Below are 14240 nucleotides of genomic sequence, written 5' to 3'. Positions count from 1 at the left end.
CTATCAAATCCACATTTTTCAGGAAGTCTGCTCCAATTAAAACAAGATAATACACATATCATTACTTCCTTTGATATTCTAATCAAACACACAAGTTACGTGACTCAAAGCATATTATATTGCTTTTCCGTGACTTTATTCATATCTTATATCCAATTTCCGCTACAAAAGGGGAGAAAAGAAATCATATCACAGCTTCTTCCGCTCTAATTAAAATTATCATAAAAGATTTCAAAGTATCAAACTTTCTTCCGCTCCAATTAAAAATTATCGACTCACAAAATTAATCATTCTTGATAATTTTTATCACTTCCGGGTCTAATCTCCCCCCAGTGCTATTCAAGGGAACACACAGTGATAATTTCCACTGTATACTATAGGTTTTAATATGGGAATTACAGTCTTATCAAACAGGATGTCCTGAATACATATTTACATCTAACTACTAAACACCGTGGTCAAACGCCGTGTGCGTGGGTTTTGTCGACGTTCTCCTGTTTCCTCCCACTTCATTCATTCTCCTGTTGCATTCAATTCTCGTCACCAGCGTCTCCTTTAGCCTAGCAGGTATTCGAGTGGGACATAAAACTGAAAGATTCCATTTCATTAATTATATACAAGGTTTTTCAAACCAACACCGACGTTTGGGAGGTGATTCCTCACACCAAGATAAGACAAAAATATAGACCAACCTGGGTGCACAAATGCTTACTTTCGGAGTTATTGGCTGCCGAAAACATGAAGAAATGAACTTTACAGGTCCATAGCTCCAAAACTTCGTCGGGTCAAGACTTCACTTAGGAACTAATATGTACTCTATCCAAAAATCCATGTTTCATAATCCTGAAGTACTCATACAACAATACTTATAGAGGGAATTTGGCTACGGGCATATAATTTGAAGTACTCGCCAACTACTTCTAAAAACAATTGTTGCAGAAGTACCACAGGGTTTTGAATCATGAATATTTGGGTAGGACACATACTAGTTCCTAAGTGAAGTCTTGATCCGACTACGATAGGTCTCATAGTTTTGGAGCTATGGAGCTTTAAAGTTCATTTCTTCACGTTTTCGGCAGCCTATAACTCCGAAAGGAAGCATTTGTGCACCCAGGTTGGTCTTTACTTTTTGTCTTATCTTGGTGTCAGGAATCACCTCCCAAACGTTATCGGTGTTGTTTTGAAACACCCTTTACATTTTATAGATACGTTGTAACGATTATGCAACTCGTGAGACAAAATTGTGAGACTTGTTTCTTGGGAATTCGCATCAACTCTCAAATTACTCTTTCGCGTTGAGATAAAACTTTTCAATGTTAGTACTTTCTACTCATATCTCTTCCGTTTTAAAAATCTTCTTTACTTTCGGAAACGAATATTCCATTACACATAGAAAACAGGATTGTTCAATTACACTTGCTTTCTAATGTGTAGCAGCCCTGCAACCAGAGGGGTGCTAGGGGGCCGGGCCCCCCTAAACTTTTCGTGGCCCCTCCAGAAATACTAAATGCACAATTTAGATATTTGTAAGATAATTTTTAATGACTTGGCCCCCCTAACATATTCATGCCCCCCTAAACCTCTGTGGCTGGTTTCGGGCCTGATTTGTAGGAAGTTTGCTCTTCCAGAAACTATTTTTACAGATGAGAATCGCATACATATTCTTTAGCTGGTGCTGCATTGTGCCTTGGTAGATTTGCTAGAACCAAAATAATTTCCCTAATTTTTTTATTTTCTTGCCTACGGGTGAAGACAACTGAATTTTAATTTCACAATCTAGTAGTCTGAAACCTAGAAACGTTCAAAAATTAAGTAGAACTTTCTCAAATTTCCGAAATTGCAGATTTTAATAATAATAATAATAATAATAATAATAATATATATATATATATATATATATATATATATATATATATATATATATTCAAAAAACCCTGAAGATCTATAAAATTAATCAATATGAAATGAAGATCACGAAAAAATCTGATTTAGAAAAAATCTATAGTTCAATAAATTACTTTGAATATCAACATTTTTAAAGTAATCATCTCCCTTGAGATCAATTCGTTATAATAATTCTAATATTATTAGATAAATCATTGTTTCTTTGTGTTTGTCTTATTTTTATTTTCTAAAATACTGCATTAATAATGTTAGATGAAGTTCAAATTACAGATACATTTTAAATTTTTAGTTAGTTTGAAATATAACTCTGCTCCTTAACAAGACACACGATAAGATATGTTTGAAGTTTAACTTCACTCCTTAGCAAAACAGGATAAGATATGTTTAAAGATTAACTCCAATCCTTGGCAAGACACAGGGTAAGACACAGACCTAACGTGGGATCTGATCCATACGTAGGTATCACTTTCGGGTATCGAACATGAGTACATTGCATCGAAAAGGCGAGAACGTTGAGTTTTAAACGTTTAAATGTGAGAGTAGATCAGTTTCTGAAATAAGTTCGAGTTGAGCAAGCTTTGTTTAAAATATGAATTTTACAGCTCTTGAGCCCTCATACTTCAGTTACTGACTCAGGGATTCTCTAAAGAGCAACTTACTTTAATTCTTTTATTCCTTTATATTTCAACGACGTTCATAAAACTGTTTCTTTTGTCTTATTATATGAATTAGTAATAGAAAGATTAGTCATATTGTATCTAATATATGATGATTTGTATCTAGTATATATATAGTACCACTTGCTGTATTACTGATTCGCTTAGTACAGGAAAAAACATTGGGGAGAAGAAGAATGTAGTACCTAGAGCTCCAACTACTGTACTGCCCTCTACCGCAAGACTCGATAAACCTCTGGCCACGTCAACTCTCACTACAAAGTAATCAATCTCCAGCAAAGCTCTTCTGAGCTTGTCTCTCTTATTTTTCCTGATGTCTGTGGTAAATTTTCTCTCTTGCCCGCGCTTCTTTGCTCATTTTTTTCCCCTCTGCGAATGATGAGGAAAAGAGAAAATGGTAAATACAGAGAACGCTACGCTGTTTTCCTTTTTCTCTTTTTATTCTTTTTCCTTTTCAAAACAGAAAATGCAGTGTAGCCCTTCACTCTTGACGTTTCTACTGCCACTTTTTCGATTTACGTGTATATATATGGTTTATCCTCACCTTCTCAACTGTTCTCCAAGCAAAAATCGAAAAGGAGGGGGAGAAATAATTCAAGCGTTTGAAACAAAAGTTATTTCCACGTTTCATTTGATCGCTGTATTCATACATAATTTTTTATCAACTTATTATGCAGCATCTCTTTGAAAACGGCTTCAACATACGAACTTTTAATATTGACGTAAAAGCCTCTGATGTTGATGCTTTATATATGATTTCTTAATACCATTATCATACTATGCATTATTTATTGAACATAACGAAATTACTTACATTCTTTTTTTCTATGTAGTCCCTTGCCACTGAATACACTTGAATGTCACTCACATTGAATTATCAAGGAGTCTGAAAATCACGATGAGTCATTGGAAGGACAGGAGAAGAAAAATATGTCTGGTAAAGGAATTATATATTTCCAAAACTCTAACACAGACTAGTGATACACAGTAGTGGTATCTCGCAAAGGTAGTTTAGCCAATCAGAGAGCGAGTTGATTTATCTGGCATTGAGTTAATGCTATTTTGGTTTTTCGCAAAGGTAGTTTAGCCAATCAGAGAGCGAGTTGATTCATCTGGTATTGAGTTAATGCTATTTATTGCATGATTAGAGGGGTGTCTGCTATTTATGAGTGTTTTTTATGTTATTTATTGAGTGAAAATATGTGTTTATTGACAATTTATGGTTGTGAAAGTTGAAATTCGTAGAAAATACAATTTGACTGAAGGTTATCTTGAAAAAATAAAACTTTATTGATGTGTTTTGGTACGTTGTTTGATCATTTATTATTGCCAATATGTGAAACGATGTTGGAAAAAATCCTTGACACCTAAATTCTCAGAAATGAAGCCTGGAGCACTCTATGACTTGATGCAAGGCCAAGTAGCGCTTTATTATTGCCCATATACGAATTCTTTGATGAATTCTTTGAAGATTTAACCATCTTTGTTGGAGGATATACTTGTGATTCTGTGTTGGTATTTATGACGTGAGACCGTCCTTCACCCGAAAGGAGCCGTGAAAAAAAATTAGGATTCTCCGTTAGATACAACCATCAGATTTAATTACAGAGTGGCCTTCACATAAATACCAGAGTTCCCCTCAAAAAGATTTTTTGGAACACAATTGTGCAATTTAGTTACTGTTAAAAAAGAAACTGTTAGGGATTATTGTCTACTTTTTTAGAGAGCTTTGTGAAGATTGCATTCTAGATGTCCTTCAAGAAATTTTTTACTCCCTTACAGAAAAAAAAGAGAAAATAAAACCCAATCTTGACATTGAACTTGGAAAAGCTTTATGTATTCTTCCCCTTTTACGTAACAGTTAGGTTGTTACATGAATTTGTTTTCCTCGAGTTTTTGTAAAGATTGTATTGAAACGAAATATTCTTTCTTTTAATGGTTAAGACCGCTGGAAAAGAAAGAGACCCGCGCCGGATTCTATGTTGGAACGGAAGGGACGGAGGGGTGAACTGAGTTGCCCAAACTTGTTTTGGCGGGAAGACCTGTTTATAAAATTGTTATTCTGAATGAATGAATATTAACTCCTATAATTAAAAATGTATATGCGACATGTAATGTTTGTGATGTATGATGAAATCATTTTTTGATTGTAAATATTGTGCCGTATGATTATATCACCTAGGTTATCTTATATCAGTTTACTCTTCATATCATATACTTCATATCATAACAATCATATTATAACAATCCCCTTATGATAACTAAAATGATGGAAAGAAGAAAGTGAGAGGAAAACTTACGAGCAAGATGTTTACTCACTACAAATTTACTTGATTGGAAATCGAACCAAGATATCTCAAGCAGTGGAGATGTGGTTTGTAGCAGCAATGCACTAAATACTTAGAAATTGTTTAAATAATTTGTGTGACCTAGGATTTCCCAACTAAGAGAGAACAAGACTTTTTTCACTGTGGTACTAGCCCTTAGAAAGTGATAGGAATCTTTACTAAGATAATATTGATTGACACTTGTTTATGTTGAGTTTAGTAAAATGGTTTTGACGAGGAAATAAACCAAGAACCTCATATACTAGAGACTTCTTTACCACTGAGACTATATGAATATATTAAGTTTATTGTCAGAGAATTATTCTGTTAGACTAATTTATATGAATCCGTTTTTGTTGTAATATTCCCTTTATGAAAAATAAAATAGTGGAATGAGGAAGTGGGAAAAAAGGGTAACTTTAAGAAGACTTATGAACTTGATGTTGATTAAATCAATTTATAGAATATACTTTTTGTTATAAGAACACTAAAAAAATGATATGGCCATGCTTGTCATGAGAAAATCCAACAGCAGAGGTAGATGTTCTACCATTGACCCACCTTGCAGCAATATTAAATGGGTTCTGCACGAGACGATTGGTACAGAATTTTTTTGTAACTAGATTTGATTTGTGTTGATTTTAGATTAGCGTGTTTTAGCAGTGTGGCTATATGAGACATGGACTTATTGATTAACGTGGAATCCGAGCCTAACACACCAAAGGCAACTGTTGGGAATTGTGTTGAGTTGATTTTATATTAGTGTGTCTTTTAGCAGTGCAGCTATATGAGACGTGAACCTACAGTTTTATCGTAGAATTCGAACTATACACCTCCACCGGGAATTGAGTTGATTTTTAGATTAATGTGTCTTTTAACAACGAGGCTATATGAGACGTGAACCTACAGTTTTATCGTAGAATTTGAACTATACACCTCCGCTGGGAATTGAGTTGATTTTGAGTTTAACTTTCCGTTTAGCAGCGAGGCTATATGAGACGTGAACCTACAGTTTTATCGTAGAATCCGAACTATATACCTCCGTCGGGAATTGAGTTGATTTATTTTGATTTAGATTAGTATGTATTTTAGGAGTACAGCTATATGAGACGTAAACCTACAGGTTTTAACGTAGAATCCGAGCCACAGGACCTTACCCCGGGAATTGAACCCGGTTTCCTACGCCAAAGGCTCCAGCCGGGAACTGAATTGGAAACGTTACATACACTATTGAAAATGAACTTAGGACCACATGTATTAAAGGCAAGCATGATGTAAGGAAAAATAAGTGTTGAATGCATGGACATGTATGTCATGTGTACAGTAAATGCAATACAATGTTTGTTATGAAATTGATTAAAAATACATACTTGATGAGGTTCTTAGAACATAATTAATTGCCATACTTTAATGAACTTTAGTTACACATATACTAATTATATAATGAGAAAAAAAATACTCACAGAATCTATAAAACCCGATGGTAGACTATTGGGCGTCTTATTGCAGTTTGAAGGACAGGATTTCTTACCCTCGGAGTAAGAGGGAAGGTAGAATTGCTTCTTTTTTCTTTTTCTTTTTTAAATGTTGTTTTGCAAACCATACCGTTATTGCTATGAGGGGTTATCGTCCATATAGAATTCCAGAGAGAGAGAGAGAGAGAGAGAGAGAGAGAGAGAGAAAAGTGGTTTACAATCTTTTTAGAGGACTCTTTTTTATTATTATTGTTGTATGGAATTGTGAAAATTGGTGTGGGTTTCTTCTGTTCAATATAAAAACTGAATTTTGAAGATTTCTGTCATTTTAAGTTAGTTGGATAGATTGTGACGGTGTTCTTGCTTCGAAGTTGTTTTTTTATCGGCGCTACTTCATTTGTTCTTATATTTGAAAAGGTAAGTGGACTTCTGTTTTCTTAAATATATTCAGATAAAAATTCATTTTCATTAATTGATTACAAGATATGAAACATTTTTAATATTATTATTATTGGAAAATTATCTTAGAGTAATTTTTTGTTGATTGTATGAATTCATTTGGAAATCATTAACTTCTTTTTGTTTCATATCACATTTATTTTACCAAATACATCCAAGCTAGCTTATAGTATCCTGAAAACATGGCATTTTGAGAAAGAATTGGATTTTTGTTCCTAATTTCTTAGACTTAGTTCATTGAAATGAAAAAATTTCTTTATTTTCGGAAAGGAATAATTTTATCATAAATATTCATTTGATTTTTTTCTTTCTTAACACTGATTATTTTTGTAATAGAAAAATTCAAATATATTAATTCATTTTTTCTTTCTTTTTAGATTATACCACTTCCAAAGTACGGACTACGTTTCAGAAAGAATTACCAGGTAAGAAAAATAATATATTTCTTATTATTATTATATAATATGTAATGTTGAAGACATACGACTGTTTATTTTTCATGGATGACTACAGAATGAAATCAATATTATTAGTTGGATATTAACCGTGTTTAGAATACATATTGCTTTTAAAGTTTAATTGAAAACAAACATTTATCATTATCATAGGTATTTTGCCTTTATTGGTAGGCCATAGCTGAGAAGCTTCTATGCACCACCGCTAACCTTTTTTGTTTTTTGCGTGCGATCTTTTAGTTTTAATATTAACCCTTTCCCTCTTTTTCCGGTTATTATACCCTCTAGGACATCACTCATGATAGATTCTTTTCTTAGGCAATGACACAACTAATTTCTCTTCCTAATAATGTCTAAAAAATGTTCTTTTCTCACCCAACACTTCTAACATTTTGTTATTTCTTTTTTGCTTTACCCAACTATTTCTTACCATTTTTCTCCACATCTACATTTTGAAGGTTTCCAGTTGATTTTTCCCCACTTAGGAAAGCGTAACAAGCATGAGGAAAACGTAAATTACAAACAGTAGACACCAAATCCATGTTTATAGCTACAAACTGAAATCAATGCCGAGCTTTCACGTATTAGTTGAATTCATATTTTATATTTGGATTGATCGAAAGACAAATGGTGTATTATTAAACCATGTTTTATATACGAACACATTTATAAAAATTATTGAGTTATTGAATTAATAGCCTTTTCACAACTAGACTATATGAGACGGGGACCTCAAGTGAAATCTAACTTTTTATCGTGAACCACGTTAGGATTTTTTATGTTAACAACAAGTATAATAACTAAGTACGGTTTTTGCACAATAACTAGGCTATATGAGACGGGTCCTAGTGATTATCATCGAATCTGAACTACATGGCTTTGCCGAGAATTGAACACTCTCCCTCGGTAAAGGGTTGCCCGATAACTAAGAAGTTACGAGGAAATTTTATGAAATTTTATGGAATGTTTTACAGAAGATTAAGATCGAGTTTTGAATTATAGGTCGGAATTACATCTATTTTAACACGTTTGTACAATATTGTCCTTCAGTGATCGTACTATTTGTGGAAAGATACAAAGTGATATTTGTTTGTGTGTATGATGGACCAAGATTTGAGCATTTATTTGTTCTGAATGAAAGAAATCTTTATATTATTTTGTGAAAATGGTAGATGATAGATCCTGTATGTGATTACTAGGTTGTTTGAACAAAATATATCATAATATTTAGTGGTTTTATCAGAAAGAGTAATGAATTATTCATGGTAGATTAATCGATTTTTCTTTTTTATATTTGGTCTTCCTGTTGGTGTTTTTTTTCCATATATTGACAGAATAATTTAATTAGATTGTTGAATAGAGTTGAACAGTATTCACCAGTTATGGTATATACTGATGATGTAAATTTAATAGGGGATGATAGGAGAACAGTAGAAAGAAATGCAGAGATCTTATGAAATGCTTGCAGGGACATGGGTTTAGAAATAAATGCAGAGAAAAGTAAATACACGAAAGTGCGTCGGTACCGTAATACTGCATTTATGGATGCATTAAAATATTAAATAATACTTTTGATAAAGTGGATAGTTTCAAATATTTAAGATCAGTATTAACAGAGGAAAAAATCATATTCACGGTGAAATTAAATGGCGACTAAAACCAGGGAATTCATGCATTATTCAGTTCATATTGTCGAAGCTTAAAATATATAAAACGATAATTATGCTTGCGTTGTTTTGTATGGTCGCAAAACATGCACACTTACTCTGAGGAAGGAACATAGAGTAAAAGTATTTGAGAACAAGATCCTGAGACGAATATTCGGACCCAAGAGGAAGGGGAATGGTGGAAACTTCATAATGTAATTTATTAGATTGTTTATTAAACATGATTAGGGTCGTCAAGTCTAGGAGGGGGCAGGTTATGTAATATAGTCGTAATAAAAGAGGAAAACGGTCATTAGGAAGACCTAGGCGCAAATGGGAGGATGGATCTCGTAGAGATAGGTATACAAAGTAGAATCAGTTGGGTATGGATAGAAGTCAGTGGAGAGTTTTTGTGAACGTGTCTTCCGGGTTTCATAAGCCATAGAGTTAGTTACTTGAATAAATAGATACTTATTAACTTAAGAATATTATTTCACACTTTTCTAAAATAGAACTGATTGCTTAACAGATTTGGATTGCTTGTTGTTTTATAATATGATATCGTATTCTTAATTTGATTGACTGATTTACATAATTTTCATAAGTAATTATTTCCCAAACATTTTAGTAATGTTATTGGAAAAATGAAATCTTTAGTTTCGTACAATTATATTAGATTAAATTATAATGAAAGTAGAAAGCATTCTCCACGAGAAAATGTAGAAGCATGATGTTTGTGGAAAATCTAAAGTGACAACATAAATCAAGTATCCCTTGCTTCAGAAACGAATGCTTTACCATTGATTTTTCGCGTCACCCTTATTCATATTATTATTCTTATTGAATTAGGAATATAGTTTGAAATATAATCAGTGATTAAATCCGTTTACAGAAGACAAGATTTCCTAAACTTTTATCATCTAAGAATATGTTATAACGTTACGTCTCATGACATGTACACAATTCAATGAAAGAGTATCTTGACATATGTTGCCTTGCCTTGCCTTTCGATTAAATGATTTAACAGTATATATCGTAGAAAAGTGTATATATCAATACATGTAGGTATAGAAAAGAATTCCGAAATTAGAATATAGAGTTGGACATCTAAACTTATTGTCCCCTTGAGGGATGACATCTCTCGGAGAGAGAATAATCCGTGAAAGAAAATGTTTGTTTAATCCCTACATGTTAGGCTACCCAATATGTTTTACTGTACTGTTGTATAATCCCTACATGTTAGGCAACCCAATATGTTTTACTGTAGTGTTGGGTTATCTAATCTGAACGATAACTGAGTTTTACGTCTAATGGTTATACCGCTAGACTAAAGGAAACTGTGATTTGTTGAGCCATCACTTTACAAAAAGAAACCACCTAAAAGTATATAAAACCCCAACAAAAACCAAGTACACGGTGTTTGTCCACCACAATTTATAAAAAATGTGTGCAAACTTAATGTTTGATATGAAAATGATGAAATAATTCGCGGAGGCTAGGATTGAACCGGGACTACAAGCACCAGAGGTGAACGCTGTATCACTGAATCACCAAGAACCCCAAAAAATCATTTGAATTCACTAAATTTTAATTATTATTCTAAGCTAGGATAAAACACTTGAAAATAACCTGTGGAATAAGGAAGAATTGTGCTTGTTTTTCGTAACGAAATAATTTGATTGTACTGTCCAAATGATTTGATTATTTTCTTAAGGTATAAATATATGTAAATTAACGCATATTTTATTTCAAAGACCGATAAGAATGATACGTTAGATAATTAAAGGAACGGTCCGTACGATACCTTCATATTACAAGAGCAATATATGAAATTAAACTTACATAGACTTTTAATTTGTAGAACTGAAGTTTAGTTTTGAAATTTTGTTGACTTAAAAGATCAAAAATTAATAGTATTAGAGCTAGGGTAATGCTAAAAAAATGTTCAGTTCTGATTTTTAGAGGATATAAATTTACCTCTTTTGTGATAAATGATTAGCCATAAGGATACTTAAGTTAAAATAAATAGATTTGTAATTTTCAATTACTGATAATTTTGTTTCTGTTATTTTGCAGGATGGCAGAGGCTAAATCTAGCTTTCAACTTCTTCAATCAATTGAAGAGATTGATTGTATCTTAATAGACATTGAGGAAGAAGAAAAAAGAAGAACATCAGAAATGGAAGAAAGCAGAAAAAGGAAGGAAAGAGAGGAGGACGGTGAAGAAGAAGAAAGGAGAAAAAAACAAAAGCAAGAAGAAGATGTTTTATGGGAACTATTCCCATTAGATGAAAAATCCATTATTAATATTATAATTATAATGAAAAGAGTTGAAGCAATGGAGAAATTAAGATTAAAAAAGAAAAAGTGAAAAAAAAAGTGTACATAGAAATCAAGATTTGTAAATAGTAAAAAATAAAGTGATTTCTAGTTTAAAATTAATTATATTGAAAATTTGATGTTTTTATTTCAAGAAAATGTGAATCATTCTTTTCCCATTTTAATATGTGTGAGTTATTTTAAAATATTGTTTTCAGCAAAAAAGACTTTTTGAGACATGCACCTGCAACTTATTATCTGATTTCAATCAGCTCAATTTGACTTGTTTTTTTATTTTGTAAAATTTCAAACCTATTTGAGACAAGAATCTACAGAATAAGTTGATATCCGAACCACATAAACAAGTTGAACTCAAATTTATCTTTGTCAAATGTGGATATGAAGAAGATCTATTATTATTATTATTATTATTATTATTATTATTATTATTATTATTATTATTATTATTATTATTATTATTTTATTTAACAGTTATGATCTTTAGGCTAAACTAAACTATTGATTAAGGAAACTGAATGACAGAAAAAATTAATTTGTGCTCTTTTGGCAGAAATCGAACCCAGAACCACGTGTACCAAAGGCACATACACTAGCTACTTGACCAATTATTATTATTATTATTATTATTATTATTATTATTATTATTATTATTATTATTATTATTATTATTATTATTATTATATTGATTTGTAATCATATGAGACTTGTACGGTTATTGAAGGTGGCTAGAAATTTAATGGAAGAACAAATCCTGAAATTGGTGGTGAGTAAATTAACTGAAAAATATTCTTTGTTTACATTTCCTAACATGGAAAGATTCAGAAACGTTTCCCCCCATTCATAATTTTAAGGTTCCCCATTCATAAACACTTCACACACTCATAACCACTTGAGAAAACAAGTTTTAGTTGAATACGGTAACCTCTCGTTTCCTCCTTTACCTTCACCATTCCTTGAGCGGAGTTTTACTGTTTGGGTATTTTCTAAGAAAAGAGGGTCTGGTTTTGGGACGTGGGATTCTTTTGAAGAAAGCGAAAGTGGTGGGAATAGCCTTTTAAGTATAAAATACTGTTACGTCCCCTTCATTCGCGGCCACTGAGTGGAAACACTGAGTTGCGCCACTGATTGTGAAAAGACAAGCAACCGACAGCAGGTACCAAGGGTTCTTGTTATTTTCTGTTTTCCCCCCCTTTTATTGCTCAAATTATGAGTGGTGTTGCCAGGACACACAGAAATACATGGAACACGCAGAAACACACATACAGCCGTTCATGGTTCGTGATTTCAGTGTCCATTCGGCGACTATCCGGTTCATGTAGTTCGTAGAAGCATTTCCACCGTCTCAAGTCGCTAAAACGCTAAGTCGATTCCAAGGAAATCGAACTTGCTCTCTTATCGGTTTTCTTTATATAGATTAATATTGAAACCGGAAGTCGTACTGGATTTCTACCACTTCCGGTTTTAATACAGTATTAAGGATGGACATGGAAGATATTCTTGGAACAATTAATCGATTTGAGAAAACCCCTTCTCGCTATCTATTATGGCTTTCGCTCTAAAACCGGAAATGGTTGATTTTTACCACGTCCGGTTGATTAATAGTCTCCATTAACGAACTCGGACGAGATACCATAATCGCTCCACATATCTATTGCAAAACAGAATATAACAATTTGGTATTTGTCCAAGAGTTATCGTAGGAGTAACGGACGGCGGACTAAGAATACAATATTAAAAGTCCCGTTACGTGATAATAATAATAGTTATAAACGTATCCGGAAATGATTCATTTGGCATAAGGGGTGGCTGCTAATCTGGTGATTAATATAAATGACTAATACCCAAAGAACAAAACATAATAAACGACTAGGCAGAGTTGGATTTACCACTAGGCCCGAGTCTAGGGGCGCAACGTTTTGAGGGGAGCACTTTGAATAAAAATTTAATTAGCAAGACGAAGAAAAGTGCAAAAATATATTATTATTATTATTATTAATAATAATAATAATAATAATAATAATAATAATAATAATAATAATAATAATAATAATAATAATAATAATAATAATAATAACAGAAGTCAAACAGTCTCCAAATAATAATTGATTTAGCAAGTCTATTGGCGTTAATCATTGGTCGTCGAAGCTAAATAGAATTTTAACGTTCTACTTGCAGTAGACAGTGGCGAAGAGGCGGGTAATTATGGTGTATTGCACTTCCCTCGCAACCCACTGTGCATGTGCTCCTCAACACCTTATAGATAAAGTTCAACAATCCAACAAGGGCGCCCATGTTGTGGTTTACAAGGGGGGGCAGTATAACCGACGTTTCAAAAATAGTTTCAAATTTTGCTGTAATTAATGTAAAAATTCCTTTGGATTTTCGATATTCTGAAGTACAATTTCCTCTAGGGGGGTGATCGCCCCACCTTGGCCCTCCTGATGGGCGCCCTTGCAATCCGATTATTTTATTCCCTTTAATGAAATTCTTAGTGTTGGAATATTCAAATTATTACGGGCGAAAATTCAAAACGAATTTATTTCATTATTGCGCCAACGCATATCGTAAAACTCATCATTCTCTGTAACTATTTCAAACAACAAGAAAAGATCGTGAATTCATAGAAACTAAAGTCTTTCTTCACAACATATGTAAAATGAAAATTCATTAAAATTTCTACTAAAACGAAATAAAGATATGTATAAAATAAGTTTTTCATTATTATTTTCTATTGTGTTAAAAATTTCCCCCATCGGGGAGGGGTAGTAAACCCGCGACTAGGGCAGACACGGAAAGATCAAGTGTGCATGTTTCGTCTGATCAACACCTTTTTTTTTTTTTTTTTTTTAAACAACATATACATACATTGGCATCGAGATACACTGGCAACCTTGTGCGGTGACCGCCACTTCAGTGTCCCCGTACGAAGGCTACAATTTAAAGCAATGCTTTTCCT

Source organism: Thermobia domestica, chromosome 1, assembly GCF_964235325.1.
Source record: "Thermobia domestica chromosome 1, izTheDome1.hap1.1, whole genome shotgun sequence".
NCBI classification, from domain to species: domain Eukaryota; kingdom Metazoa; phylum Arthropoda; class Insecta; order Zygentoma; family Lepismatidae; genus Thermobia; species Thermobia domestica.
This window is presented reverse-complemented; position numbering follows the sequence as displayed.